This window comes from Paramormyrops kingsleyae, chromosome 17, assembly GCF_048594095.1.
Source record: "Paramormyrops kingsleyae isolate MSU_618 chromosome 17, PKINGS_0.4, whole genome shotgun sequence".
NCBI classification, from domain to species: Eukaryota; Metazoa; Chordata; class Actinopteri; order Osteoglossiformes; family Mormyridae; genus Paramormyrops; species Paramormyrops kingsleyae.
The window spans coordinates 20,448,386-20,474,769 of record NC_132813.1 but is presented as its reverse complement, the minus strand read 5'-3'; the positions used below and the strand labels follow the sequence as shown (position 1 = coordinate 20,474,769).

The 26,384-nt window shown below is 44.8% G+C and overlaps 1 protein-coding gene across 5 annotated transcripts in view; it reads left to right on the top strand.

Annotated features, from left to right (window-relative positions):
• The window catches only part of LOC111851372 (cell adhesion molecule 2), a 228,815-nt gene that overhangs the window by 131,443 nt on the left and 70,988 nt on the right, over window positions 1-26,384 (top strand). The window lies entirely within an intron of this gene.

The window sequence follows — 26,384 nt, the reverse complement described above, 5'->3', positions numbered from 1 at the left end:
ACTTTTGAAGTAAATTTTGAAATAAAATGTTAAAATGTTTTTGTGTCCAAAAAAGAGGGAAATGACAATTTAATTTAAAAAAAAAAAAGCATTTTTAATAGATTTTAATTCCATTTCCTAAAAGCTATGTACTGAAACAGAATTACATTTAAATGTTTTTCATGCTTTTGTTGGAAACATATTGAGCAATGGTCACAGTGACAAAGGGTGATTTCTCCATGCGAGACCATTACAGCAATGAACGGTGAGGCCTTAATAATAGAATTAATCAGGTGTGTGACTCGAGCGAATCGCCGGCTTCCTCCTTAGTGGGTAATCACTAGGCCAAATTACTCTCACCGCTCTTTGTCATCCAGAGGCAAAATATACAGATGATTATGACTCAAATATTTGATATTGGGTTACGATACAAATATTTCATATAAAGCATATTCCAGAGCACTTTCCAGAGTAATAACTAAAGCGGCGTGCTTTTTAGATGTTGAAGATACCGCAGGTTTATTGAAGATGTCTGAATAGAGTAGACAGAGGCAGAAAAAAGTCTGGTTTTCTTTTTTCATTTCATATGGACGACACACAGAGCCGGGTGCTTGTGAGTGTAATAACGTAGAAAGTCTGATATGGATATCAGTGCGGATCATTAAAGAATGACTTGTCACGCCGGGGACTGTAATCTGGGGGGGGGGATGCTTGCAAGCCTCAAAACAGAGCCGCTTCTCTGCAGTGTGTCGGAGGAATCAATTTTCATATAACATCATAAGCTTATGTGTTTTATTACCACAAGGAATTCAATTTTGCCTCCCCCCCCCCCCCCCACATGCTTATTTTATATGTAGAAATATATTTCCAAGCTTGTCGGCTTGACTTTCGCTCAGTTTGATCTCAGCACCTCCAGAAACACAGCAATGTTGACTCGGGGAATCATTAAGGAAGTCCTTTTAGTAAACTTAAAGTGAGAAACTATAATGGCTAATTAAATGAAAGTACATCAGTTAGTTCAAACACCATCTCTTGCTAATGTGTACATGCCAGTGTAACCCTGATCCGCCACTGAGATGAGGAAGTGTGACACCGGCAGAGCAGGGGGGGGGGGGGGCGGGGATCAGTGGGGACAGCTTACATAAGGGGGTGTCCGGGGGTGTCCCAAGAGAAGCTCCGACTTCAGCCGGGACCCAGGACCTTCCCTGACTGCTTTACTCAACAGGTCAGTGTTGGTTGGGGTTGCAAATGGTGGCAAATGTGAGTCATCCAGGTCTGAAGTCCAAATCCGCTTCCATCATCCGCCGAGTCCTCGGTGTACGTTCCCTGGGAATGCGGCCCAGTGGTCCACGGCGGCTACCTAACAGCACGCCATGAATAAACACATCCCACCCCCCCGGGGACAGCAGTGCTTGGAGTGTGGAGATTAGGTGCACATGGGGGCTCCTCGCAGAACGTCATGGGACTTCATAAGGAGCAGCGTGTTCCTGATGGAAGGTAGAGACGAGAGATTACACACTTAAGATGCCTTTTAAACAACCACTCATGTTGCCGGAACATATAATTTAAAATTACATTTATCTTTTTAAGCAAATGGCATTTTCACAGAATGTCAGGCTGGTAGATTTTTTTTTTGTTTGTTTTAGTTATTTATTTTGCACTGATGGTCTATTGAATGGGCACTAAACACACTTCTGCGCTGATAACACTCTGGAGGGGTGAAATGAAACAGCGCGAAAGGTGGTGTGAAAAAAAAAAATAAAGTTACCTGAGCCACAGGAGTATGTCAATGTGAGTTTTTTTTTTAACTCTTCCCCTGAGTTGGGAGCCCTTATCGTGTCCGGGGGCGTTCTGGCCCCCGCCAGCCCGCCCGCCTGTGGCCTAGCGTAGCGAACAGAGTCCTCGGGGCTAAGCTGATATTTCTTTCGCTGAATGAGCAAACGCAGATGTCTCCTGCCCTCACCCCTTCTCCAATCCTGTCCCCCGTCCTCAAAAAAAAAAAAAAAACACTCTCCGCGTCAAGAGTCTCTCACTGGCAGGCATGAAGAAACTTCAGAGGGCTTTTATATTTGTCTTAGAGGAGCAGTGATGATTTAAAATGATTGAATGGAGTGTTATTCTTTTTTTGTGCTGGGAAATGTTTCTGCCACAGACGGGAAACCTCCTTAATCAATAATCAGTGTTTCTGTCTCTCTAAATCGCGCGTGATGGCAAAGCGAACCTCTTACCACAATGACACTTCTCAGTTAATTTCCTTTGCATCATAATATAATAACCTTCTTCCCCCGTTGCCTTTAACTTTTTGTGGCATCAATCTTGCGGCCCTTTTGTCCAGTGGCGTATTTATTTATTATTACTTTCCAAAGAGCAATTAGTCTGCTGGTGGATTTTCATTTTGGGGCAAACTGCCAAAGCACACTGTGTGCAGATTGAGTTAGCTGCTGTTTGAAAGTGAACCTCTCCGCCCCCCTCCCCCCCACCCCATTCTCCGTTTTCTGCGGGAGATCACAACACCCAGCCTCTCGACCCGGTGGCAGCGTGTTAATTAGAAATTCAATTTAAGACGTCAGAAAAGAAAATTCATTAGTGCGCCTTGCTGGAAGTGCAATTTAAATGGGAGACATTTGGACTGGGATTAACATCCACAGCAGCATCCGTCGGACAGGTCCCTACATCTAATAGGGCTTCTCCCCCTCATAGACGCCCCCCCCCTGCCTGTTCCCCATAATGCAACATTGTCAATAATGTTTCAGTGCAACGTGAAACTACAGGCTCAGTACTAAAGTTCAACCTACATTTTTAGGATAACTAGTCCTCCTTTGCGCTGAAAAAAATGTATAGAGAAAAATGCAGTTTAAATTGCAGACTTAAAGTCAGCTGGCTGTATATGGCTCCATAATAAGGTGAGAAAACGCACTGTGAGATGGGATCAAAATCATAAAAGTCATAGTAAGTCAGAGGAGGTGAAGAGTGTGTCTAACTCGGCGCCTACTCCCAGGGTGCTAATGACAGCACTATTTTTCCTGCTGCCTTTGCCCAAAAGCTCGCCTAGTCATCATGAGCCCCCCCGCCCCGTAGGTCTCCCTTCGGCGCTGAAAGTAATCCGCGGAGCTCTTAATGTGAAGAGATCTGACCTTTGCTGAGGTGCCACTCACTTTGCGGTGGGCTTCGTCGCTCGGCGGCGGTCTCCACGCCGCCGCCATGCTCTCCATTTACAGCAGAGGTTTGCTTCTCACGTCTCGCCTGATATATTCGGAAGAGATGGTTTGGGGCAAATACAAATGCAGAAGTTTTGGCGCTGTTTTTAGAAGAGAATGTTTATTAGTCCACTCAGCGTCTCCCTCTCGAGATGTGAAATATAACACTGCGTGTAGGCTGGGGATTGATGATTCAATCGCTTCAAAGGCTTTGCCACCAAGAAAACATTCTTTCTTTTTCGGGCTTTTTCCCCGTCTGAGTCACAGAATGCTGGAAGTCTGATAGGGCCTTATAATTTATTCCTGGGAACATGTAACGCAGCAGTGAATGGAAATGGGGCTGGATGAGGCCGCACGCATTGTCCGTGCGTATGGTGGTGTGGCAGATTATCCACGTGCACGGCGGCGCAGACTCGATAAGGCCTCTCGCATTGGAGTGCATGTATGGCGGTGCGGACTAAATATGGCCACGTGCATCGTCCGCGCGTACAGAGGCAAGGACTAGATAAGGGCGCGCACATCGTCCACGCACATGGCGGAGCGGGCCGGATCAGGTGGAGTGCATCGTCCTTGCATACGGTGAAGAGGGCCAGTTGAGGCCGCGTCTGTCGTCTGTGCATATGGTGGTCTGGATGAGGTCATGCGCATTGTCCACATACATGTACAGCACAGTGGGCCGGATTGTATGCGTGTTCGCCGGAGCAGGCCGGATCGTCCACACGTGCGCCAGAGCGAGTACGATGCCCCTCTCCATTTCCCTGGATCAGCGCTTCCTCGCCCCAGGTCCATAATGCTGTTTAGACATACCGGCACAGGGTGAATGCGCCGGGGGCAAACATAAGGCCTGCCTGGACTCCCTCTGCCCCCCAGCATTGTTCCAGTCCAGATTCCTCACTCCTGTGAATCCGTGTGATTGAATTGGACAGAAATGAAACACTAACCATTTTCAAGGACTCCATGTGTCATGAACAGAAAAGCCTACAAACTAGCATGAGAAAAGAAAAATCTTGTGCAACTTTTATTCTTGAAACCAGTCATTGTTATTGTTTTTTATGGGAATTTTAGATAAATGCTTAAATACTGTCATACTACAGTATAATATAATGCAATATATTGTAATGTAATATAATATAATAAATCCATCATCCATCCACTATAACCTCTAATCCAGTACTAGACTGCATTGAGCCTGAAGCTGATCCCGGGAAACACCAGGAACAAGGCAGGGATGCCTAGGATGGGCCAGTCCACTGCAGGGCACAGACGTATACTGAGGGCAGTCCACCTAAAGTGAATGTCTTTTGACAAGAGGTGAAAATCACATACCCGGATTTCCATTTCAAAGACATGGAGGGCATGCAGACTCACAGTTGAGGGAAAGGACTCAAAATCTGAATGCTGTAGGTGTAAATTTCATTCAATTTATTTTTTATAGCGCCTTTTCACTGCATAGTTGGCCCAAGGTGCTTTACATGGGTTTGTTGTAGTACAGTACAACATCATTAAAGCAGAATAAAACAGAAAGAAAGAAAGAAAAAGAAAGAAAGAAAAAGGCCACAGAGGAGAGGAACCAAAAACTCCCAAGTAGGGAGAAAAAAAACCTCTGGGGATCAAAGGCCACCTGGTTGCTCGGCTTCCCTGACATGCTGATGTTACTGAATGCTAACGTTCCGCTTCCCAATGGGCCCCCACACCACCCTTAATGACAGACATTACACTCTACATTTCTTAGAAAACTATCGTCCAAAATGGTTTGGATGGAGCTTTATTTTTAGCCACTCTCGCTTTGAAATGACATCATTGCCCGGCCGTTCCAACGGGAGTGAATGTTTCAGTCGGTTTTGTTCTGGAAATCTATAGAACGTTCCAGAAATTCCCTGTCTGAGTACTTCTGCTTTTTCTGGATTAATTTTCATTTCGTGCTGTCGAAAATATATTTTGTGGTCATAGGATTTTTATTTTTTTTTTTGCCAAATTACACGGTGCCTAAGACACTACAGCGGATTAGGAAATTAATCACAGTGACGAATTTAATAGCTTCCTGGGCGAGTGTGGAGGAAGCCGGTGACATGCTCGGCCCGGCCACTGGGGGACTTCTCCTTAGCGTTAGCATTAGCACACAGACAGACACAGACAGTTTATCATTGGCTCCTTCATGATGTCACCTTATATCTGCCCTCCCTGCCCGCTTAAAGGAACAGGCACGGATGCTTCATGTAAAGGTCCCTCCCCCATTTTCAATTACTATGCTGACCGTGTGTACATCTCATTTCTTCATCTGGGAAGAACTAATTCAGCGTGCACACATTATAAGAGATCACTAGTACACGATCACACCACCATCACTGGGATGGTTCTTCAAAAAAAATAAAAAATTCTGAGCTCTGGTGATTCTACATTCACAAATGAGTGATGCGGTATCTTTTTAACAGAGACTTTTAGGCTTTACAACTGTCTCATCAAAGTAAGTTTTTTTTTGTCCTTTAGAACCTGAAATGTATGGAACAGGTGTCTCTGTCATTTGATCTTTGATTTAATGGCCCGTCAAATTAAAACTGCAAACCACGGCTGTACATTACAGACACAAAGACGGCTTGCGTCGCCTGCGAGCTGCGATCCCTTTTCTCGCCATCCCGTTTGTCATAAAAACAAACTCTCCAATAAGCCTCAGTGAAGCCACTCGCGTCGTCTGCGGAAATGACAGAGAGGCCTGGATTGTGTCTTTAAACACCTCCAAAAGATGAAAATAAAACAGAAAAGGAGTGAGCCGGAAAGTAGGGCAAAATCTCCGGAGCGTGGGCCTCGTGAATGATTAAAGGAATATTCATTCGGCTGGATTACACTCCGAAAACAAATGGAAGTTTATCTCACGGCTCCTATCAGCAGCTTCAGTCCGGCTAAATAATTAAGCAGAACGGTGCGCTTTTATGAGTACAGTACGCGCAAATTGTTACCTACGTTCGGTTTTCTTGAGGCTAAAGAATGAGTATCTGGCAGCTTTCATAGTTAGAATATAATCTGATTGTTGCCTGGGAATAGTTTGGGGGAGAAATGTTAATGCAAGAAGGCCTCTTTTCTGTAAGCCTGAATCTGTAGCTGAGAGACCGGTTGCTGCTACAGAAAATGGGTGCCCCTTCACTCCTGCTCATACCCGTCACCACCATCGCCACGCTCCGTGCCCTGACACAGATGGTGGACATAATTACCCAGCAACCACCTCCTTAATTTCCCGGTGAAGCTGCAAAGCGGTTTTGAGGAGCGCACCGAAGCAGGCTGACGGGAGACTCGGCGACGGGCCGGGCCTGGGGGCGCTCGCCATAAAGTGACGATTCGATAACCCATTTATGCCGGTGCGACCACGGCAACAGAGCGACATCCCGAAGCTTAACGGGACGGCCCAGGGCATCGCCGGCCGAGATCTCGGCGCCGAGACTCTTGTTGCACTGAAATTGACAATCAATACCTCATTTGCTGTGCCTTAGAAAGATCATAACCCCCTCTTCCAACTTGGACATAATGATATAATGCTCAGGAACATGCCTTAAATCTCTGTAATTTCAGTCTTGGTGAAGGAATTTTATTGAGCTTGAAAAATAATCCAAACATTTTCATAGAGAGAAGAGCTGGTATTTACAGACACAATATTTACGGCCAATCTACCTCCATTATCCATTAAACTAGCCTTTAAGGTGCACGGTAATTCCCCTTTTATCCACCCCTCCCGTCCCCGAAAGGAGGTTGGCCCTCGGCCAGCTGACTCCACATCTCTCCGAGTCTGGAGCATCCAGAGGATCCGGTAAGATTTCCAGAGGTGGCTGAGGAATGATCAAAGGTTTCAGCCATGCATGTGTGCATGCAGATTTCCCAGAGAGGATAACGTTAATCCGCTCCGGATCCTCTGTCCCTTGAACGCGTCCCGAATGTCTAAATTATAGGCTGATAACAAGCCACTCTCTGTCACTGGGAGAATTTCAGCTGCGGGGCCCAGAGACGGACACGTATTTTTAGCGTGCCTGAAATAGAGCGAGCTAAAAGTGTCAGGGTCGCCTCGACGCTCAGATAAAGGACGACCCACGGGCTGCTACATCAGCACTGGGGCTCCGGAAGCACGGTTTTGGAGGAGATGTCTGCCTGCATTATTTACATTGCTGCTGCGAATCTCTGCAGATGGTTGTCCATATGTACTGTAGGTCCAACTGTAATTACACGGATTTTGCATGAGCAAAGTAATTTTAAAAAATCATCCCTGGAATTCAAGGACATAACTTTGGGTTGAACATTGTCGGGGTCTCCACCCATTCAAGGGGGTTGTATTGGCTGCTTTTGATTATTGAGGGGGGGTTACAACTCACCCATTATTTACGCCCATACTGGAATTGCTCCTCTTCTTCTCTCACTTTTTTTTGCCTCCCCCTGCCTCCACTACCTGCTGTCCGTAGCAAGGCTGTACTTGAGTGTCACATTTTGTCATTTAATCACCTTCCCACCACTGCTCTCTCAGGTTTAAAATGTCAATCTCCTGTGACGGTCTGTTTGTGTTGATTTTTTTAATTTTTATTTTGGTGACTGTGTTGCATTTTTGGCAGGTAGTCGATAATTAGCTACCACAGAATATACATTTGACGAAGTAACGATCTAAAGACTCCTTCGAGATCTAGCGGTAAATAGCCGCAGCGGGGCTACCTGCCGATCTGCTCCTGCTCCAAGCAAGACCTCGCAGGAGAGGGCACAGATGAACCTTTCACCATGGGTCTGTTGGTTTCATGTCAAAATTTTGCTGGCGAGTGGCACTGTGCGTGCGAGTCACACAACCGCCCATGAATATTCAGTCTAACGTTAATTTGGTGTGCAGTTTCAGCCTATTTTAACGCTGATGTGCTGCTACTGCAGATCTGACACCAGGGGGTTTCTAGCTATTGAAAAGATCAGGGGCTACGTCAAGTTTACCTGGGGCTTGACTTTTTTTTTGAAGGGCTAAAATACTCGGGGCCAGGCTTAAAATACTCAGGGCTAGGCTTAAAATACTCAGGGCTAGGCTTAAAATACTCGGGGCTATAGTGATTAGACCTAACAATTCTGATGACTGATGCCATGACAACATGCTAAAAACATAGGCATCGTTAAGTGGGAGTAGCACTCTTCATGGGAGCATGTGTGGCTCAGTAAGATTCTGTACCTGTGATTGGATCATTGGTTACAATCCTGTGGTCGCCAGGGTGATTTCACACTCAAGCCCTTAAGTCCCAAGACGTCACTTTGGATATCAGATGACATTTTACCTTTCCTTACCTTATTCTTGTTGTCTCACATATATGAAGGTGTTTCTTCCCTAACAGAAAAGCTTCCCAAAGCTTGATTGTCGACCTAGTTCTCAATTGTAGCCCTTCGGTGGTCTGACAGTTCATTTTCTCTCTGTTTTTTCCTCCAAAATCATTGTACTTTGCTTTTGCCCCTCCCATCAGCTTTTGTTACTCCTGTTATTTTTACTTCCCTTCCCAGAATCCCTTGTCTCTGTTCGCCCATCCTGCCTCCAGCATGTCTTACAGGTATATACTTATAAGGAATAAGTACTTCTTTTATTTTTCAAAAGAGGGGACCAACAGAAACATTGCAATCGCATCTGTGCTGTAATCAAACAAATAGGCAAAACACAGCGAGCGAATTCCCTGCCTCGGCACAAACGCACTTGTCACAGGAAGGAAACGTTTCAGTCAAACGCTGTGGGGTGTCGTGGACGTAAACGTGGAAACAGAACATAAATGTATTTTCTCATCTCTTTAGTTTCTCGCCTCACTTTAAAAAACTTTAACGCAGTTCGGGGGACCGAAAACGGAGGTACCTTGAATTTGTGAGAATTTCTTTTTTTTTTTTCTAGAAGCGGGAGCTGTTTGCATTTGGGGTTTCTGAGGGCTGCTTATTTCACAATAATACCACTGGCTTCCGATAAGCATCCTATTTCTGGTGGAGCATACAGCTGAAGTCCGCGTGTCGGGGGTTGGGCACCGAGGCTCATGCATTTTTCAGATGCCTCCACCCCCCGTAGCCTGTGTCGCCAGGCGCTGCTTTGGTGCTTTCCTGTGATCCGAGTGCCTCGGAAGCCTCTGGCTCCCGTTAACGGGAGGGGAATTTGCGAGAGGGACTGTGATCTGGCTGGACAGGCAGGATTCCCAAGCAGAGACTTTCCTGGGGGAATACGGCCCGTCTGCCCCGACTCCTCTTGACCTCTGTGAGATTCTGTCAGGCTGCAAGCACAGGTGGGCAGAGGGGGACACTGCATAGATATTCACAAGCAGAATACTTTGCTGTGACTGGCCATAACCCTTTGAGGTGTGATATATGTGGTAGACTCCCAGTAGACTGCCAAGTATACATGGAAGGCCATTAGACGCATAGCAACTCGGTGCTGTTAAATGTGTGGGTGGGGCCATGTGAGCAGGTACACTATATGGCCAAAGGTATGTGGACACCAGCTTGTCCTGCATCTCATTCCAAATCCAGTGATATTAATATGAAGCTGGTCGGCCCTTTGCAGTGTAATATCCTTTACTCTTCTGGGAAGGTTTTCCATTAGATAATTCTAATAGAATTTATTGCCATTCAGGTTGGGTATGGATGTTGGGTGATCAGGTCCCGTTCTGTCAGCCTGTGTGGCCGACCACATTTTTACCTTCACAGTCACCTCACTCGTGGTTGACCGATGCAGTGAGCTGACCTGCTGGAAAGATGGCGTCCTATGATGGTGCCAAGTGGAAGGTCACTAGCCTCTTCTTGATGGCCACCCATTCTGCTGCTAATGTTTGCTGTAGGAGGTCATGTGACACACCTGTGTCAGCAATGGGTGTGGCTTAATTAGCCAATTATTCTAATTAATATGGGTGTCCACATGTTTTTGGCCACATAATGTATTTGTCCTCCTGGAGTACCTGGGAGACCTTCTGAACTCATTTAGCTCCATCCTTCAGCACCTTGGATGCATATCATTAAAACACAATAGGGAAATGTGAGCATATTGCATTGGTTGAGGTCTAGAAAGCCATTAAAATCTAGAATTGGATGCTTAGATTGTGGGCTGTTATTGTTTATTGCAAACGAGGTTAAGATCCCTCCATGGCTCACTTCATTCCGACTTGTCGCTTCACCTCAGTCCACCTCTGCTTTCCTATCACCGCCAGCCTGCCCCCCTGTTTCTGAAAGGATTTCCTACATTTTCACATGTCGACGGTATTCCAGCACGGGCCTAAACTCTCCAGGTCCCTCTGCAATACATGTCGGGCCTGTGAAGCCATGTGAAGCCAGCCAGCTCGCCGAAGATGCCAGGAAAAGGGGGGGCGGCTTATCGGGCCGAAGCTGCCGGCGCGATCCGGTCCGAACTAATCCCGCCGATTTGATTCAGCGTCCGGCGCGACGCTTCGAATTTGTTGATAGCAAACTGTGACTAAAATGATTAACACCAACTGACTGTTTGAGGATTTTTTTGGGCACACTGGGATAAGAATTAACATGCAGCGAAATTTGATGAAGCTATGTGTACGTGCGTGTGTGAGCGTGTCAGGGGTCGGCCCTGATGAATGCCATCGGAACCGTGAGAAAACTCGGCCCAGATTGCGTCTTTTCTCCTTACTGACCTGGGAGGATGGTGCAAAGCTGCAGAAATGTGATGGTTCACAAATGTTCCTCCATCTGTTGTTGCTGATGTGGCCAATTAAACTGCTGTTTCGAGGCTTTGCTGCAAGAATAACCCTCTGCCTAAACAGTAGTCTCATTAGAAGGCTACCTTGAGCTAAAACTGCCTTCCTCATCCGGGGGGTTCCTGCTCCTTAGCATAGATTCACTGTGCATGTAACCGGCAATCGATGCTAACCAGCACTCCAAGTACTATACAAAAAGTGGGCTATATATGCATAACTCATTGTACATTGCCGGCTATTAAAATTCATTCTTACCATCCCTTGGTTCGCGAAACATCCGTATTTACCGGATATTGCCATTCCGTAGCCGAACATGTGTGACGCCTTGAGCTGGAGCCTGACAGACACGGGATAATGCACCACGAAACAGGGTGGTGTCATTTGGAGGATTCTGTAATGAGTGGATTACTTGGCAACTTGTGTTCTGCGTTTTATTAGCGGGCCGCTCTGGCGCAGAGGGGAGCTGAACACGCCGCGGCGTTGTGGCTGGCTGTTCCAGCCCACTTTCTTCGCCTGGGTAATTTTGTTGACTTCGACTGTTGGTTTGGCAGTATCGCTCAGCACCAGTGATTTTATTCCTTTATTTTTATTTATTCATTTGTTTTTTTTGTCCCCCAGAAGGCCCGACAGACAGCTTGGAGCTAGGAAAATACCAAAACAGGAGCGATAACTGGAGTCTGATGGGTTGTAAGAATGATGTGTTTTTTTGTTGTCCAATTGCAAATTGACAGTAATAGGTGATTCTCAGGGTATTAGCTAGAGGCTGTCCTATAGTATTTCTGCTCTTAAAGGTTTACCTCACCTTGATCAAACAAATCAAACATTTTAGATTCCAAATCTGTATCATTCTCCACTGCTTTTGCTACCTAAAGCATTTTCTTTGCATCCTCTGGACTTTTTAAACTTCTTTTCATTCCATCCCCAAACTGGGATACAGAAGCACCAGTTAAAATATGTATACAGGCTTTCACTGACAAACTATTTGTACATTTCAAAGTGTGATAAGCACTTTTCTGTCTGTGCCCTGCTGGACGGTTCGCGTTAATGTTACCTGAGGATATTCCCGTTATTGGCACATATTAATTTGCGTGATTGGTGACGCCGTTCAAGGTTGCATCACAAGAGGCTGAGAAACTACGGGTTAATATAGATTGATAAAAATTATAGGAAGGGAATGTTAATTTGCTGGCTGAAATTCCATTAGCAAGCATGGCTGCCAAAAATAAGAATAATATCTTATTACTATGGTTATTTTTACCAGTCCACCATTGCTCACCTCCGCCAAAAGTTAATCTAGCACATTTCACACACCAGAAAATTAGATCTGTGGCTAACAGGAGATGGTCCAAGAGGAGCTGTGTCAGAGGTACCTAGTGTTAGCTACTAAGTGAGCCCAGCATCTGCTTCCCTGTCTCTTCTTCCAAGAATCGTGTTAATATTCTTATTATGTCTGTGGTGTCAAGGGCCTGCATGCTTCTTTGCTGGGTCTTGCTATTAATCTTTGAAGAAAAATCTAGTCATTTCAAAAATTTTGTCACTTGTATCGGTTCAAGTGGCTCGCATTGTGGCCTCACACCCCCAGGGTTGAGGGTTCGATTGGCTCCCTTCATATCTTACTTGTTTCGTGTGCTTTTTTATCCCACAGTCCTCAGATGCAGCCGCTGAATTGCCCATAGTGTGTAACAGCACATGTGTTTACGTTTGATGTTTACATTTGACCGGTTTCCAACCTCTTGGGTGGAAAATGGATGGATGGATAGTACGAGCAGATGCCTGTGGAGGGGGCATCTGGGGGCTATAACTCCCCACCCCTGGTGCTAATGCTCTGACTCACAAACAAAGAGCCCCTGATTATTACCTGGTATCTCTGACGTATGATCAGTAGCGAGAAGCTGTATATGCGGCGTCCACAGAGGAGCTCAAAGGGCATGTTTTGATGGGAATTAAAATAAACTATCACCTTCCCTGGGATCCGTTGTGGAATCAGATAAAGTAGCAGAGTTTTGTAAAGCGTGTCGGCTTGTGAAATGTGTGGGGGGGGGGGTGCGACACGCACGGGCAGCGCTCCCTTTGTCCTCGCAGAAGTCAGGGTTTAAATGGGAAATTTAAATTTCAAGGGTGGTTGTCAAAATGTCCTGCAGGACCAGTGGGTCGCACCGGAAAAGGAGGGCAAAGAAAGACCCGCCCATTAGCATTCTGAAGTGAGAGCCACTGGAAGGATGCGCACAAAAGAAATGATCGCAAGGTAAAAGGAAAATAGATGGTTGGGGCCGGAGTGTAATTGTGTTGGACCTAAATCTGACCTATTTATAGTGCACAATTAAGAGGTAAGGGAAATCTTAACCATTCACACACGCAGGTTTATCTGTATGAGTGACGTCCTTATGACATATGGTTTGATATTCAAGAATTTTTTGCGGTGCTTATTTTTTTATTTTTTTGGTAGCCAATAGGGGCCTTCAATAGTAATACCAAGTTTCTGCCAGAATCCCTGCGATCAGGGGGGGTGATGGGGTGTGATATCTAGGTGTGTGGAATTCGAAGCTTGCTTCCTTCAATGAGCTCATTTCCTGGGTCATGCAGGGACCACCGCTAGCAGAACAACCTTCCCCGTGGTCCTGAAGAAGTCACAGCATCGGTAATTGAAGGGTATAGCAAGGAGAAGTATGATCCTTGCTCTCCAGAGGTATTCGCGAGACCTAATTTACCTTCACTAATTGTGAAATATTACGGGCCCTAATCAAGTGTGTGATAAAACCTCCATTAGTCCTCCGCTGTATAAAATCAATTCTCTCATTCTCTTTTTATTAACATCGTTCCATGTAACCAGGCATGTATACCTACATGCACAAGGCAGCTTCAAGGCGTCTTAATTGGAAAGACTTTGAGCATGATGCATAATGCATAAAAACAAAATGCTCCTCCGCAAAGCATTCCCACTTAAGCAATGGGAATAAAGGGCATATGTTTACTGGTGTGTTTTTTTTTTTGTTTCTCTCACCACCGTAATTGGTTAGTTCAATGTTATTGCATCTTTCCGTGGTGCTGCTTCCATAATGAGGGGGGGGGGTGAATTTAAGAGGCGTCACAGTTGGGAGCTAGCTGTCTTCAAACAGACACACTTTTGCTCCGTTTTTAGGCAACGAGATAACAGAATTTGAAATTTCTGCTACCAATTATCGCTTGCAGAAGATCTTGCAGAATACCTCCAGCATCATGGCGAGTGTCTCCCCGTCCTGTAGCCACCTTGGTTTGAAGGCATCGCAGCAATTTCTGGGACAAAGTTATTTTTACTATTTGTTTTGGAGTCACTGCTGTGATAATTAACACCTAACAGCAAATTGCATGCCTCCACTTCACCATCAACAACAGTATGTGCTTTTTTCCTGAATATTGCACATTTTATTGTGTCTGCCTCCTATTGCTGTTGGATAATGTTAATTGGATCAGATTCTATTGATGTGTTTTTTTCACTGTTGATTTGTTGATTTTTATTTTTTTTTTGAGTTCACAAGATGCAAAATGGATCAGATATTTATTTTAACTGGATTCTAATGAATAGAGATGAGAGAACTCAGCAAAACTTAAATTGGGACATCCAGCACAACAGTGAGCACAACATTCATCAGTCCATCTTCAAAACGCTTATCGCAGTCAGGGGTGCCGGAGTCCGTGGAGCCAATCGAAGGCAGCATAGTGTGCAGGGCTGGGAACCACAGTATTGAATGGCATATCAAATGAATCATTAGCATCAATATCCGAACTAATAACAGTAACTAATAATAGTTTTCTAAGTAAGACTATGAGCCTTTTTAGCTTATTTATTTACCTTTTTTTCCATGCTAGCTGGTTTCTCTGGGGTAAATCCGCTCATGCATCCTGGAAATGCCAGACCTCCCATGACACAGGACTGAATGGAAACAAGATTCTCAGTGTCACGGTGTGAATGACACAAGTGCACGTGTGACCGAAACATTTTATTAGCATATTTTCCAGAATAATCATGTGGGATACAAATGCAGAAAGAATAGAAAAATAGTCAAGGTCACATATAAAATTCATTAGAAAATACTGCCGTATGTGACCAACTCTGGTGTCATGTGTCATATTCTGATATCATGTGACATACCCAAGTGTCATGTGACAGACTGGCTTTATGTGGCTTGTTGATTTGTGTTAACAACTGAAAACCAACACAACAGTCATCACTGTATCCCTCTGGGCACCTTCTACTCACCATCTTAGATGGTGTAACTCATAGTTATTAATGTTACTAACTATACCAGAAGATGGATGTTAAGAAACTGGAAATGAAGCCAAAAGTTTTGCAGCTTTGAACCCTAGAGATGGGAAGCACTTTGAAAAAGGGAGTAAAATACTAATCAGTAATGAATGGATCTTGTTTTGGACACAAATGTCTGCGAAGCGAATCGATAATGTAATGCAATTTGAATGTGATTGAATATAACATTACAAAACAAAGGATTTAATGTAATTACTTGCACAGCACTGAATGCGATTTGCATTTGAATTCTGTGATTCAGTGCAGCCTCGGCTGTCACTCTGCTGCTGTCCTCTATCTCACCATCTCTCTTTACTCGTGGCTGCATAATGAGCCTCTCCGTCCTCATTGTCTGCACTGCTAACCACCGCGCTCGTTCCTCGTCGGCCGCTGCGGCCCCTCCTGAATATTTAAGGGGGCAAATGTATATTTCATCAGAGCCCCGGCATGGAGCCCGGCCCACCCCCGCCCCCGCTGCAAGGCCAAGCAACACCAGAGGTCATTTTGTTCCACCCCTCAGTGTCTGCTGCTTTTTCACTCACCCCACGTCGCACTTGTGTCTGTGTTGCTGGCCGACGCCTTATTAATGCCACAACAACGTTATTGATGTCAGCGCTGTGAATTTCTTCACATCGTCAGCGTTTAAAATGCGCCATTCTAGTTTGCTGATGACTTCCCAGAAAGTTTTTCTTGTGTTTTATAATGTTACTGAGGCCAAGGTGACACTGGCCTACATTAATTGTGGTTCGTCTTTAAGTTCAAGGAGATGCGATTTCAGTGTTTTAACTTGAAAGACATTTTGAAAGCAAAACATCTGTTTTGTATGTTTGGCTTCTTGCCATTAATCATTATTCATTTAGTCACAGTCAGTGTGTCTCACTTTATTATCATTAAGTGTGGGATTCCAGCCCTGCTTCTCCAATTCTTGAGGTATCACAGCAGACGTGCCAAAAATTATTTACATTTGTTTATTTTTCGGTACCGCTCTTCGAGACAGGGAGATAAAAGCCATCTGACAGTTTGTCATCGTCATGGACAAACGCTGGGATTTCTGCTTCTTGCTTTTATGAAATTTCATCATCCTAAACCCTGAAGGTTAATTTACAAAAAAAAATAAAAAATCGCTCTCAAACACATACGAGGTAAACATAAACAGCTATTGCAAATTGTGCACTCAAATGCTGAATTCGACATTTCCTGAAGACCTCTCTAGTTCCAGTGAGTTTTACGAAACAAGCTGCTCTGATGGTTTCTGAGTCATTAATAAAATCTGAAAGCACGTTCTTTTGTAGGAAAATCATTGACAAAGTGGAAGAAAAAAGAGGACAATAGAGTTAGTGTAGCAGAACTGAGGAAATTCAAAGAAACCATGAAAAGGGCTTTGGAGAAATTGTCTAATTGCCTTAGACAGCAGTGCTGGGGCCGAAGGAGACAGCATTCAGTACACGGGGCCCCTCCTGGAACGCTGACTCCCAGCCAGTGAGCTTGTAGGGTAACCGCAACAACAGGCTGACACAACTAATGAAGTTTAAGTGGTCGTCATTACAGTGCCCTGTATTACACTGATAATTGTATTCCTCCTATTTAATACATTTCCCTTGTGAACAAATTGTTCTCCTGTACTCCTTGTCCGCACCTCATAAATATGGAATTTGCCAAATTGTCACTCCTTTGTCCCCTCAGATTAGTTATCCACCATCCTCTTTAATGATGGACGCCTCTTCTCGAACCCCTAACCGTGCCACACCGCCTTATGTAACTAAAACGTAAGGAAACGGTACCGTTGTGGTTGTCGTTGGCAACCATCAATCCGGAGATCCTCATGCCAGTATACAACAGGGCTGGTGCCAAATTCCCCCGCTCTGAGAAAAAAAAATGCAATTACGCCTCTCTTATAAAATCTAAGCTGGCTCAAAGGAAGTAATTCTGACATTTGGCATTATATGTAATTCTGGAATTGGACTGTCATTAAATGTGTTAATGGAGGTATGTAATTTATAACTGGCGTGTAAATATATAGAACAAAGGGATAGGCTTGCAACTGGGTATAAGGTAGTGGAGATTAAGGGTAATAAAGCCAGCAAATTTGTTTTAAGCTTTAGATGCTATGTGTGCTAGAGATGAGGGAGAAGCCACCTGGGAACGACTGTTATTGATCTATGTGTTTTTAATCTGCACGGATTTGTTGGTCAGTCTCCAGTGGAGAGACGTGCTGCAGTCTCTGTATAATGGTGGCTTTAGAGTCACGCGTAGCCAGTTGTGTGAGTTTTACTGTGTGGGTTTGGTGCAAACAAAATGTCTGAAGCTGTTTCCTCTCATATCACAGCCTAATTACCTGAAGCAAATTGTTGCCATAATATATGGGTGATGAAGTCAGAAATCAGGGTGTGGTGCTAAGTAAAGTCTTATTGTCCGCAGCCTTTGTCTGAGCAGCATTGAAGCCGCCTTACCCACTGTGTCCGAGTTACCGCTGTCAAATTACATTTCAGCAAAAGCTAGAATCCAGTAAATTTTCTTTTTTTTTTTAACTCTAAACCAATAGACTTTCAGCTTTTCAAAATGAATTCCTTTGTGATGCAACCTAAATTCCAGCCAGACTGGATTCCGGGAGCAGGCTTTTGTTGAGATTGTTGTAAATACATATATTTTGTCTAATTAATAAGTTTTTGCGCTTATTTGAAAAAAAAAAAAAAATGCAGCGCTTAGAAAACTTCCCCCCATTTAAACACCAGGCGATAATCATACCATGTGCAGATCCACGCATGTTTCGGGGAGACGTTTCTGGAACTTCTCTCAGCTACTAATCAAACTCAGCCAGAGAGCATAAATGTCCCTGGTCCTTTGGTCTTCTCCAGCTTTTCTCGCCGCATCTCATCTCCACCCTCATCTCCACCCCTATTTTTCAGGGTATGATGTCCTAATGTGAAGGTTCAGTAAAGTCACCCTGGCGGTCAGGTACAATTCCCTGTGCTGGACTCCAAGCCAAAGATAATGTACTACCGTTTATATAAGTATTCCCTGCCTACTGAAACAAACACCCTATGGGTCTCTGATCTTCTGCTACTGGAACTATACAGCAGCGAAATGGTTCCAAAAAACTAAATTATCATCCTGCTCACAAATGTATAGACTCTGTAGATGCTTTTATAAGTTTTATACCATTTATTTTTCCAAATAACCCCTTTCTCTGTATATGTGGGCTTGTCATGTGTTAAGTTACTTTTTTGTAGTGTTTTCCAAGGGCTAGATTTTTAATACAGATAAATTCTTTGTCATAATAAGGTGCAATCTTCTCTGTGGGTGTTTTTTTTTTCAAACTGGAAGAACATTTAATTATTTTGGACACAGTCTTGACAAATGATGAAATAACAGAGGCTGGTGACCAAGGTGACCATCGACCTCAGCATCTTGCCTCTGATATGTTATCCTGTGTCCATCAATCACCTGGGGGAAAGTGCTATAGTATTCAATCAAGCACACCAACCCCCCCCCCCATCCTCTCCAGCTCACATCCGCCCCCTGCTGTTGAAAAACCAGCCGTGGCCCCCGTTCCTTACTGATATCTTGTTGATGCTCCACCTCAGGTGACTCATGATTCCCTCCTGCCGCCCCTGGAGTCGTTCGGAAGCAGACGTGCCCAGAGCCTCGGAGTAATTTGGGCAATTTTGTGTACTTTATGGATTTCCATATGGATCTGGTCTTTGATGGGAGCCAAAGATCATGAGATTATGAATAACCAGCGGGAGCTATGAGACTCTTTGAGAGGCTGGCTGTCAAATTGGCCTCGCAGACATGTTGCCTGAAACTGATTTCTGCATGCTGTTGTGACAACGGTAATTTGTGTGTTTGTAACTTCTGCTAGGAAAATGTGCAAATGAGGGTTAACCGTCAACCTGGAAGCGATGTTTTCTGTGCTTATTATGCGGCCGGTGTGATGCTGCTAAATAATTGGCTCCCACTTCAGTACATTCCCTGCTCTCGTAAAAAATTATAGCAAATGAAGTTAATTGAGAAGATGGAGACAAATGTGACTTAGTCAAAATAAAGGATAAAGTGGACCTTCAGTCTCCTCATAGTGATGCTATTTCCATGCACTGCGCTGTAGGGCCCTTTAACTCTGCTTATTAATTATAGAAGTATATTCTGCACTGTGCGTATTGGACAGAATGAAAGTGATGTTGAAACAGCCGTCTATGATACAAAGCGTCCCGAAGAGAAAGCGCGTCATTCAGTATTACTGACCAGATAAATATCCCTCCATCTTCCATAACTGCTTATTGCAGTGTTTCTCAATCCGGTCCTCAGGGACCCCGGACGCTCCACGTTTTTGCTCCCTCCCAGCTCCCTACCAGACACGTCACATTTTTGGTAGGGAGCTGGGAGAGACCAAAAACGTGGCCTGTCTGGGGTCCCTGAGGACCGGATTAGGAAACACTGGCTCATTGAGTACCGGGTTGTGGCGAGCCCTGGAGCCCGTGCCAGGAAGCAGAGGGCATGAGGCAGGGGACTCACTGGATGAGATGCCAGTCCATCCTACTCAATGGGCAGTTTAGACACTCAGATTCACCTGAACTGCCTGCTCTTGGACTATGTCAGTAGGAAAACCACACAGATGGGGAGATGCATATTCCACACACAGAGCTGGGGCTGGGAACCAGTCCCACGACCCTGGAGGACTTAGGCTACAGAGCTGCCCGCTGAACCGATGTGCCGCCCTCAAGGTAGAAGATGAACCCTGGGCTTTTTAATGAAAATAATTTGTATACTGCATCAATTTGTGGACCAGGGGTAGAAATCCTCAGTCCGAGCCAGATTTAAAGTGTCCCCATCTTTACTTAATCCCAGTGGTCAGTGGTATGATTGATGTCAGCATTAGGACAGTAAGTGACCCTGCCTGTTAGTCTGTAGACACTAACAGTGACTTTAAAGCCTTGAGACCAGCCGCCCCCCTCCGGCCTGTAACTGCCTACCCCCATCAAAGCCTCCTCCTCTCTCAAAGTCGATTCGAAACAAAGATGAAGAACTGTCTAAACTGCTAATTCGACCACGCTGTGCTGAGGAGAGCTGCCACTGTGGTCTGCCTCAGTTCAATGAGGAAAATGCTTAAGATTTCGATGGAAAAAAGTGATTCAAAATGGCTGAGAAACACATGGAGCTTGAATACATTACATATTTTTATAGCACACCTGGAATATTTTTCTGAAATATATTCTACTGGATAGGGTTAGGGATAGGGTTAAATTTATAATATATGACTATATCACTATATTATCTTCAATTTATATGCTGCAGAGTGTTAAAGTATATTCTGAGCATTAACTTTCAAATGCGTGACGCTATAATTCTCCTCCGTGTGGCCTGGCCTCTCTGCGGCCAGACTGGCTGGATTCCATCCCTTCCCCTGTCCCAGGACAGCTTGGTCACTGGGACCAGCAGTTGGTCGGGTGCCCAGAATGGCACCTGGGCAGCCAGCAGGCACCAGCTGCCCTACAAGAGACCGGCACAGCGGGCACAAGGAGGGAATATTACCAGTCATGCACAAGAGGCTCTGCTGTGAGCAGGAGGTGAGGGAACCTTCCGGGGGGCCTCACTGAAGGGCCACTTAGACCGGCATCTCCGTTACCTAGCTCTCTGCGAGAGGCCGGCTCGCTCCCTTTCACGCCCTCAGCATCCTCGCACAAGCAGGAGAGTGCTGCTGTCACCAGGGACACGCCGCCCGCTGCTCCATGCACTGACTTCACCATCCATTCACCGGTGCCTTAGTGCTCCCAGCACCTTCTGGGTTTTCCCGTTCTTTCTGGATGCCGGGTCTCCGCAGAACGGTGGAAGCAGTTGACGTTGAGAGTTTGGGGGATTGTTTCCGGGTTTTTGTCAGGGCTTGGTCATGCTTCACCGGGGCATGTGGCACGAAAGCCAGAGCATAGTTGTAATCTGCATGATGACGAATGACAAGCAGTGTCCTGAGCTGCTGCTCATGCGAGTGTTACTTGCAGAAAAATGTTCTGAGGGCAGATCGAAAAATGATTGGTTCAGAGAGATTAATTAGATCTTGGACAGATGTCAAACTAACCAATCAGATGTCTTAGTCCCGCCTCCTCAAGTTGTTTGGACCCACATCCTCTACAATCTGATTGGTTATCTCTCTGAACCAATCATTTTTTGGTCTGCCCTCAGAACATTTCTGTGTAAGTACAGCTCCCACAAGCCATCCTGCCCTGCACTGCCTGAATGTGGCTCCAGGCTCCACGTGACCCAGTCCTTGTTTGTCATTTGCACAACAACAGGTCTATGGGAACACTTTCGTTTTCCCGTCTCACTCATCATCTGTATGCACATCTACAGGTGGGAATGAAGCTCGTCAGCCATTTATCAAAAACTAAAGTCACACACCATCAAGTAAACCATGTGCTACCCCCTTAAATGCAGCTTGGGGATCTGCAGGGCTAACTGATTACTGACATGGGGGGGTGAAGCACACTGCACCAAGACCGCAGGGTGGGGCTCTCACAGGCTGCAGCACGGTGCAGTGACCTCACTCCACTGCAGCGACGTGATGAAGAAGCTCACCTCGGCATCATAAATACTAAACGAATGGTTATTTGCATGGGGTGGCTTCTCCTCCAGGCCATTTTTTTAGGTACACCTGCTTATTAATGCTCCTTCAAACAGCAAATCATGTGGCTCGAACTCAATATATTCAGCACACACAAGATTAAGAGGTTCAGTTACTGTTTGATTAAGCATTAGACTGGCTAAGGCACGTGATCTAAGGGATTGTGAAGGTGATGTCACTGCTGGCTGTGGTTGGCCACCCCATCTTGGGTTATTCCCTGCCTTGTGTCTGTAGCTCCTGGGACAGACTCCAGACTCCTAGGACCCTGCATAGGACAAGTGGGTATAGAAAATGGATGTCGATGAATGGATGGATGGATGGATGGATATAACAGTTGGTGCCAGATGTAATGGTTTCAGAATCTCAGAAACAGCCACCTTCCTGGGATTTTCCTGCATTACACTGTCAAGACTATACACACCATGATGTGACTAACAAAACAGATCCAGTCAATGGCGTTTCTGTGGCTGAAAACACCTTGTTAACGAGAGAGGTCAGAGGAGAATGGGCACATTTGTTAAAGCTAACAGGAAGGCCTCAAGTGCAAAAATAATAGCCCAGTATAACTGTGGTGTGGAGATAGGCTTCTCAGAATGCAGCCTTCAAGCAGTTCTGGAGGCAAATGGGGGTCCTACTTGGTAGTAGTTAGGCCTAACAAAGTGCCCACTCTCTGTGTGTGTATATGACTGAAAATCCAGAAACGATGTAATGTGTTTTATGGACACTGGTGTGATTCTGAATTTTATTAAAGTGCTGTTTTGGTGGATGATACTTGTAAAGCAGGAAAAAAAAAGAAAGACCGCATTTGAGAAGATTAGACTACTTGTGAAATGCAGATAATACTGGACTCTATGGCTTGGCTTGCCTTGTCCTGACAGAGACCCTTCTGATGGGCTGCTTGTCCACTTTATTGCTGGATTTAATAGGGTATTATGTGTACCTCCTTCACGACTAGGAAAGGGTATTATTCCTGAAACATTAACCTGAGATACATCTGTTATTCAGAGGAGGCCAGTCACTGCAGAAATCAGTTCCTTTTCAGTTATTCGAAGGTATCTGCAGCCTCTGACTGCTGGGATTGAATTGAGTAACTCTGCAGGAGGTCTGAGGAGGCCTGGCCTCGCACCGTGCTGTCCCTCAAGGCCAGCGTTGTCTTGTGAGGTGTGAGCGCCTGAACAAGCTGGGGTCGAGGTGTGTAACCTTTGTCGACAGATCTGTACAAGCAGCGGATCGTCTGTGTCGACTGCGTGTATTCAGTGTTGTGCATAACTCACCTCCTGTGCGGCACTTCCTGTGTTTGTGCAAACGCGATGCTGATGGCTGCCTTTCGGGGTAGGCTAATAAAGATCAATGCAGTGTTGCTGTGTATTGATATGCTATTGACTAGCAGGCCAAGGTGCCTCTTGCCTTGTGCTTCTCGGGATGGGCTCCCGACCTCCTGTGGCTATGTACTCCTTGCATGGTTGGAAATTGGATGGATTGATGTTCCCAGGCCTATTTAAAAATTCTAGGAAAGATGTAGCTTGAGAGTATTTTATAGACACGGGTGCTCTTCTGAAATTTGGCAAAGTGCTGTATTGGAGGCCAAAAGTGAAGAGTAGACAGCACTGAGGAAGATTAGACTCCTCCTCACCTTGTGATATATTACCAGACGCTTTGCAGCTTAGCAGACTATAAATAAACGTACCTTTTAGTTTTGTGTGCTAGCAGATGTTGCAACGATACCTCTTCCTCTTTTCATCTCTCATAGCTTTGCATGACAGGGAAAAATAAGCTAAAGAGTCGTGTTTATCGTTTGCGTTGCCGTCAACCGCATTTTGGCTTGATTGTTCATTCTATATGAAACCAGTCTGTTTATTCCTTTTATTAGTATCTATTAACGTTGATGAAATCTTTCATATTTCTACCATGAAAACTGTTTTTGTCATTTTCCCAAAGTTTGGGACAATTCAAAAAGGAAACACCGCTGAAGGGTTACAGACAGCAGCATGAAAAATTAAAAACTAACAAGGAAAATGCCATTGAAAAGAAACAGATACGCTTGTTTGAGTTATAATTTATAACAAGTTCTGACAGTTGCTGGCAGCTCTCATAACATTACTTTTTAACTGGTTTATGACAGATCTGCTATAATTTGCTGTGTTTAAGACATGTTTACGAAGATGTACTAAAGATGTTAAATAATTCAAAATGTATCCAAAATTATATTTCATAATTTAAGGCTTCACAGGATTGTTGGGGTTACTGTCATATATCTCCGAGAAGACATTTCTGCACAATGAATTTCATTTATTTCTTTATTTCGGTTCATGAAGCTGTATTATTTGTCTTTATGGATTATCAACTTATACATTTCTGAGTAGACAAGGGATTGATGTCAGTAAATCAATTAGTCAACAAGCGTGTAATTATGAACCTGTCTGACAGCAGCCTTTAATCCAGTACTGGCGGAGAACTTGACTGGTTCCTGGACAGGAGATGATTTTGGGATGGGACTGTTGATTCCCACTCCGGGCTGTAAACAACAGAGGATTTCCATACAAACAAATTTAAAGTGAAGCAAATATGTCACATCACACTTATACATTACAATATTTTCATTTTTGGAACAATTAAAAGGTTTTTCGGTGAGATCCATCTGCCTCCATAATCGCTTATTGACTATGGCGGGGGTGAATCCAGACCTGCGTGGTAAGAAGCTTTACATAGTCTGATATACAAAAATACAATGTAGAATCACCAAAGTTTGCACACACATAACTCGTCATAATCACCCATCCGCCCCAGTCTTTGCATTTAGTTTCCATTTTTGTTATATATTGACATCTATATGGAAAGTTATTGTTAATACAGTGACGTTCATGAAAAGCTGTTTTGTTATTGAGAATTGTTCTGGACTATGAGCAGAAATCTGATGTGGACCTTTGATCCAAAAGTTAGAGAAACCCAGCTCTACGGGATCTCTTCCTGAGATGAGGAAGCCAGGGATGATCTATCTACAAACTGAGCTGACTGAAATCAAATCAGGACACAACTCTCAAAAAGTCTGCGCTGATTTCATTTTTTTGTTCTATTTATTATATGTGATGCTGTCGCTCTGAATGGATGAAGGCACTGCCCCCCCCCACCCACAGTTCAAATGTCATTAATAATACAGGACGGCTGAATTATTTACGCATCTCACGCTGGCCCGAGGCCACGGGGAAAACATATGGGGGCTGACAGCGGTATTTGGTGTCATTCGGCTCTTGGCGGGGGAAGGACAATTTGAAAAAAGCTCCCCCACGCTTGCGAGACAAGGATCACCAAGCTGTGTCACACAGAAACGGGCAGTACAAAGCCATGTCCTTAATTAAGCCTGACCACCGACCAAATGCGCATTGTACCGAAAAGGCTACATTGGACATGGAGGGTATTTTAGTAGCATGCGTGACTTTAAGGTGTCTCAGAATGCATGGTCATATGTTGTACCGAGCCACTGTTGAATTTGTGGCTTAGAGTTGCCGGGTGAAGTTGTCTACTCATCAGCAGAAGACAGGCTGGACCTCCTGGCATCTGGCATGGTAATCAGAGGAGCACAGTGTGACGATCTCCGCACCGCTAGTTAGACTAATCACCAGAGGGACCGACTGGTGTGACTCTGTCCCAGACCTCAAGCCCCATTTCAGAAATAGGCCAGACCATAATATGCATGCATTCAGACCCGATGCCCAGCACCCCGGACCAGAAGACTTCCCGGCGAGACACATGGCTAATTGCCGGTCGGGAACAGTATGGGAACAAGAGGCTGGAATATCCGTTTCCATGCCACTGTTGGGCCTGGCATTTTGCGTGGAGTTAAGGGCTGCCATGGGATTGGGGTTGGGGGGGGAGGGGCACCATGATTTTTGTAGAAAATAATGAGAGTCAGATATGATGTCTGGGTGAGCCTGCATTATAATGCTGTTTCTGTTTGGGCATTAAGGAAGGCAGTAAAGAAATAAAATAGCCAAGCATCTTTCATATCTTTGAGAGGAAACTGAATGGGATGTAACTGTTTTCAAGATAATAATTCTCTTCTGTCATTTTAGTACTTCGAAGGCCCAAGTATTCTGAAGCGCTCCCAAGTATTAGCACCCGGTGTGTTTTAGCAAGGAGTCAGTGAGCTGGGGGAGGGGGTGAGATTTCTCTCACTCCAGGAGTCCCTGTGATCGCTAAGCCTGGCTAGCAGGGTTGGAGGTGTCCATTAGCATTCATCTGGCGTGCTGGCTGGACTTTTCTGCTTACAGCCAAGAGAATCTTATCAAAGTGTCTCACTTTATCAATGGTATTAGATTTGGGGGCCAAAAAGGATATTGGAGATGAATAACTACCCATTACTGTAAAAAAGACAAACATAAAAAGTTTTAGGATTTTGCAAACAAATTAAGTATGGACTTGACTGAGACATAGCTGGAATTGGGACTTGTTTGGTGATAACTGGACATTTGGCATTGTTTGCTAAAAATGGTGTTCAAAGCAATATAAAATGCAGATTGATGCATCTTTCACTTGTGAAGAATATTCGGATTACCGGCCTTTTAGAAAACAACACCACATGAATGTCAATGTGTATTATGTGTTGTGTCTTACAAATAAGACGGCAT